We start from the raw sequence: 6,000 nt of genomic DNA, 5'->3' as shown, positions 1-6,000 counted from the left end.
AAAAAAAAAAAAAAAAAAAAAAAAAAAAAAAAAAAACCACAATGGAACATCACCTCAACTGTTAGAATTGCTATCATCAAAAAGACAGATAACAAATGCTGGTGAGGATGTGGAGAAAAAGAAATCCTTGTGCACTGTTTGTGGGAATGTAAATTGGTACAGCCACTACAGAAAACAGAATGGAGATTCCTTAAAAAAATTAAAAACAGAAATACCATATGATCCTGCAATTCCACTTCTGGGTATTTATCTTAAGGAAACTAAAACACTAACTCAGAAAGACTTATGTACCCCCCATGCTCATGCAGCATTATTTACAATAGCAGGCATGGAAACAACCTAAGTGTCCACAGATGGATGAATGGGTAAAGAAAATGTCACACACACACACACACACACACACACACACACACACACACGGAATATTATTCAGCCACTAAAAAAAGAATGAAATCTTGTCGTTTGTGACAACATGGATGAACCCTGAAGGCATTATGCTAAGTGAAATAAGTAAGAGCAAGACAAATACTGTATGATATTACTTATATGTGGAATCGAAAAAACCAAAAACCAAAAGACAAACTCCTAGACACTGAAAACAGACAGATGGTTGCCAGAGATGGTGGGTAAGGGGTGGACAAAATGGGTGAAGGTGGTCAAAAGGTACAAACTTTTAGTTATAAAATAAATAAATCAGGGGGATCAATGTACAGCACGATGACTATAGTTAATAATACTGTACTGTATATTTGAATGTTGCTAAGAGTGTATCTTAAAAGTTCTTATCACAAGGAAAAAAACAACTCATAATTATGTATAATGATGAATGTTAACTAGATTTATTGTGGTATTTTTGCAATATACACAAATATCGAATCATTATGTTATTCACTTGAAACTAATACAATGTTATATGTCAATTGTATCTCCAAAAAAATAAAACAAAACAACAACAAAAAGCCCCACATACCTAGAGAGAAAAATTTTGGAAGAATGTACATTATGTTATTACAAGTGATTATTCTGGATGGTGGGACTATGAGTAATTATTGACTTTATACTTTCCAAGTTCCTTAAAAACTGAATAGTTTACAACAAACCTGCATTAATTCCATCATCAGAAATATATGAGAGGTATTTCTGCATAACAGATTTAACAGAGTTGGAGGCAAGTTTTCCTTCTGTTTAATAACATTATGAATAAAAAGATCTTCAAAATGAGTGGGAACATGAAGGAAATTTGTGACTGAAATAAATTACTTCTACAAACTTATGAACATCATTTAGTTGTATCACACCAGTGCAGTAGGGTACATTCACTATTCACGTACTTGAATTAACAAAATTCAAGATGGTAGCATTTTCAGACTAAATAAGAAAATGTGTGTAAAGAAGGCAGAAATGTGTTTGGTACAGCGTACACACTTATTACATATGGCTTAATTTTTAACTTCATTATTCAAAAACTAATATTTTAGATATATAAAATTGCTTACAAATGCAATCTTAGTAAAACAGATTCATATACAATACTGACAATTTGGAATGTTCTTTTTCCTATGTAAAAATACTGTATAATATTACATATTAATCATTTTTCTTTTTATGACTAACTCCATAGTTTCTCTTATCTGCATGGTATTATCATCACATTTACGTAATGTGATTAACTTAGTTTTTAAGATTATATACAATTATATAACCCCATGAAGTTACAGACTTTCTGCAAACAAAACCAAACATACCAAAAAAAAACAGTTAGGAACTATATAATAGAATAATTTTGAACATAATTTCAACAGATTTGTGGTCCTTTGTGAGCACCAAAATGGAATCAAATTGCCTTAGGTTAAGAATTTCTATTTTAGGACTTTTGCAATTCTGGCTGTTAAAAATTCCTTTTAAGTGCTCATCAAAATTAACTTTATATTTTCATTACTCTTCATTTATAGAAATTTATAAGGAATATTTAGAATCTTCACATAATAACAACTGTTTTTTTTCTTGAGGACTTATTAAGTACAAGGTACGCATTAAGTGGTCTAGGGCTATGCTCAGATTAATGTATCCAATTCTCATAAAATCCATAAAGCACTGATGTGATTATTATGTACATTTTATAAAAAGAAATTATAAAACATAGACTAATAAATATTGACCTCATTGAAATATGACTAGTGTGAACAAAGAACTGAATTTTCAATTTAGTTTTAATTAAAATACAAAAGCAATATAAAATGTTTTTCAATTAAACACAATTTTATTGTTTTGGTGTGAATATATTTCACCTTAACCACTGAAAATTTAGCATCCAAATTGAGAAGTGCTATAACAATAAAATATACACGAAATTTTGAAAACTTAGTATGAAGATATGAATGTAAAATACTTCAATTTATTTGTTATTATATGTTGAAATAATATTTTAGAGATATTGGTTCAAATAAGATGCATTATCAAAATTAATTTCAACTATTTCTTCCTACTTTTTAAAATGTGTTCAATAGAAATTGTAAAATTATCTAAGTGGCTTTCATTATATTTCCATTAGTATTGCTTTAGACTCAAATACCACTATACCACACTGTCTATCACAGTCTACACCAATATGTGGTCTGAAACAAAGTCTACTGCCAAATCTCAAACAAGACTTGGTTGTCACCACTCAAAACTCCCCATGGATTCTCTGGAAAAACTCCCTGCCCTTGTACACACATACCTCTCTTCACGAAACTCCAATCATATACCCACTCTTAAATGTCAAAGTCAACTTTGTCACTTACTGATTGAAATCAAACCACTTCCTATCTTGCCTTGTTTGGAAACCAAAGGTATCTGCTATGTTATTCTACCTAACTTTAACAAAGCGTATTCTAAAACAAGCCCTTAATTTATCCTCCATGAGTTGTATTTCTGTGCTATCCTTTGGAAAGAAGAGCATGTGCGGTAATTGAATGATTTACCCAATGGGTAAGTTAACTGGAAGGGAAAAGGGTATTTGGAAAGGCACTGGGAGAGAAGGGGACCCATCTCTATGGCCCTGTTATTAACTGGGAAGGGAAGTCCTATGAACCAGGAAAATTGATAAGTCACAATTAGGTAGGGAAATTTAAAAGAAGGAAAGCAAATATTCTATGCTCTGTAAAACAAAAATGTATGATAACAAAAAGCAAACACGAACTGACCTTGTATGGGCCATTAAGTTAGTAGCAATGCTCTCCACTTCAGAACTTGCAGAGCTACAGGACCAAGAAGAAGGGACTTGTGAGACTCAGGACTGGCTAAGAGTCGTGGTGAACACACTGTCCACCATCAGACATGACCCATCACCCACCACAAATACAAGTGGATGGAAGTAAGAGTGAAACTAGAATGCTGACTTTTACCAGTATCAGAGAAAAAGGTAAGCATCACCTATGCCCAGAGCTGGAATCTAAGTTCACAGCAGTTTCTACAGGACACAGCTCAGGGAATGCTGTGGTTGTGAAAGGTGTAAATGGCCTCCATAATGCATCCAAGGGAGTTTAACCCACGAAGGGATTCTACACCTGTGCCCTCCTCCTCATGTCTTCCCAGAAGCCTGTCTTGAAGGCAAGTGCAGGCCTAGATGCTAATCCAAGGATTCAGTATGTACTTTTCTATTGGGAACTTTCATTATAGGAGTGAAATTCATGACTTTCACTCTGATGGCCATCCCTCTACAGCTAGACCCAACTGGCTACATGGTGTGAGGACAGAAGAGAATCCAGGGAAACATATTCCAAGAAGCGATGGAACCTACAATTGTACCTGGATGGGCAACACTCACTTCACCAATGCCCCCTCTGTGTAAAGTACGAGGCTGGGTACTGGGGACATGGTGTTAATAGCTTATACACACACACGTACAAAAAAAATTTACACACTCCTAGATGAAAAAAACAAAACTCCAAACTTCAACAAGCTCATTGAAAACAAAATTTTAAAACTCCACTTCGTGCACACTTATAGTCAGTCACAACAGAGATGTTACAGGATCACTCGGTCACTGTGTCAGTCAGACACCCTCGTCGCCACGTCCATGTTAACCATGATCACACAGTAGGCTCCGCCCCCGCTGACAGTCTCACCAACCCAATCAGATACCAGTAACGCCAACCCAGGGCCCCGTCACACGCACTCTAGCCCTCGCTCTCACGCACGCACAGGCGCGAACTAACACTCAACAAGGACGCCGTCACAAACAGTAGCACCCGCAACCATGGTCGTCCGCGGCTCACGCATACACAAGCTCCTGGCTCCACAAGCCCCATCCACGCTCTGCGAGCTTCAGGCCTCCTCACCGCCAGCCCCTCCCGCAGCTTAACCTGCGTCACCTCAACTCACCAGGTATAACCCAATAATGACCACGACACCGGAAGGTGAACCAAAGGTCGAAGGTCATTGGCGGCTCTGGGGCCTGTGGGAAACGTAGTCCAACACCGAAAAAGTCCAGACTTTCGAGCGGAGCGTGGAGCCCATCAGCTGCAGAGACACTCCCCTCCCCGCCCCGAGACTACCGGGAATTCCAGGGCGCAATGGTCGCACGACTTTGGTGGAGGGGTTGCATCTGGTTGTCCTTCCAGATGCCGAAGAGCCGGGTGATGGTTCTCTGAGAGCGAGGTGAGGTCGCGGAAGGAAGGAGAGCCCAAGCTGAGGAAGTAATCGCAAACCTGGGCCGGGGAGGGCAGAAAAGGGAACTGGAAGCCGGGTGCGGGCCGAGGAGGCAAACGGAAGAATCCTGGCTCGGGTAGGGCTGGCTGAGAATTGGAAGCTCCGGGCCTAGGAGGGAAGAGGGAGTTGGGAACCCGGCAGAGGAGGGCCGGGGCGGGAATCGTGAATCTCTCCCGAGGGAGGCCGGGCTAAGAAGGGCTGAAGCCGTGCGGAGGGACTTCGGGCAGGAGAGAGACCAGGCGAGAAGTTCACTCAGGCCTGTACGTGCGGGACCCCAGGTCCGTGATCGTGAACCAGAGGGTCAAGGGTTTTGTTGTTTTTGTCAGTTTTGGCCCTTGAGAAAGCCCCAACACCCATGGCACATAGCAGACGCGCAGTGAGTGTATGCACGCCCTTGGCGCGTTTAATATCGTCACCGCCAGGAAGTTCGCTGGTGTCCTTTTCCTTTAGTTTCATAGCAGAGACAGCCATGGTTCTGATACATGTCATCGTAGTTTAGCTTTGTCAGTTCTACAATTCCAATTGTCTCCTTTAGCTCATCCTACTATTGTAAGATTTATTAATGTTGTTTAGTTCATTCCTTTTGTTTCTGGACAGCATTCCATTGTGCAAATGTGCCACAATTTGTGTTTCCATTTTTCTCTGTATGAACATTTAGTGTATTTCCAGGTTTTATGTATTTTGATAACGCTGGCATGTTTCCATTTCTCCTGGGGAGATACCTAGTGGAAGAAAATGCTGATAATAGGTTAAGTTTCTATTTAACTTTCTAAGAAGCTGACAAACCTTGTAGGATGATTAGTTACGATTTCTGTTTGAGACTGTATGTGACTGTGAAGTAAGTGGTTTCTGAGTTTGATTTGGTATTCTTCTATGGAATTAGGAGATGGGCTCAGTGGAGTTAGGAATATCACGTAGAGTCCATGGAATTGTGGTTTTGTGAAGTGGGTGAGATTATAGGAAACAAGGTGTCTGTACCAACTCTTATCATGATTTTGTGTGTTCATTATAATGTGACTGTGAAAATGGATCACTACATAGGTGATATTAATGAATGACTGCGAAACTGTGTGTGTCTAGTTAGGTGTGTTTCATTTTGGTTCTGCTTGCAGAATTATGACTGTTTCTAATCAAGTAAAATAGCAGTATAAGATTATCCAAAGGAAATGAAAACAGGATATTAAAGAGATACCTGACTCCTTCCTATCTTCACTGCAGCAATATTCACAATAGCCAAGACATGGAAATAGCCTAAGTGTCCACTGACAGATGAATGGATAAAGAAAATGTGTGTTTACACCCATGCAC

General features: G+C 39.0%; 1 protein-coding gene and 1 long non-coding RNA gene across 8 annotated transcripts in view; one reads left to right on the top strand and one right to left on the bottom strand.

Annotated features, from left to right (window-relative positions):
* The window catches only part of LOC113605620 (uncharacterized), a 9,653-nt gene extending 5,182 nt beyond the window's left edge, over window positions 1–4,471 (bottom strand). Inside the window, exons 1-2 of one of the 2 annotated variants that reach the window (XR_003427285.1) lie at window positions 4,366–4,471; window positions 3,186–3,239 (exon numbers count right to left, since the gene is read on the bottom strand). This is a non-coding gene — a long non-coding RNA (uncharacterized LOC113605620). The other variant, XR_003427284.1, reaches the window with a different exon arrangement.
* ZNF382 (zinc finger protein 382) overlaps window positions 4,445–6,000 on the top strand; it is a 45,248-nt gene continuing 43,692 nt past the window's right edge. For 4 of the 6 annotated variants that reach the window (XM_027078947.1, XM_027078948.1, XM_027078946.1 and 1 more), the window contains exon 1: window positions 4,445–4,641. The gene's annotated coding sequence lies outside the window, so the exon portion shown is untranslated. Of the gene's footprint in view, window positions 4,680–6,000 lie in introns of all 6 variants that reach the window. The other 2 variants (XM_027078945.1, XM_027078952.1) reach the window with 1 other exon arrangement.

The sequence above is a fragment of the Aethalodelphis obliquidens genome, unplaced genomic scaffold, assembly GCF_003676395.1.
Source record: "Aethalodelphis obliquidens isolate GAN/ISIS:26980383/991018 unplaced genomic scaffold, ASM367639v1 scaffold43, whole genome shotgun sequence".
Lineage (NCBI taxonomy): Eukaryota > Metazoa > Chordata > Mammalia > Artiodactyla > Delphinidae > Aethalodelphis > Aethalodelphis obliquidens.
Note: the sequence above shows the minus strand (reverse complement) of the source record. Positions and strands in the feature narration are given on the sequence as shown.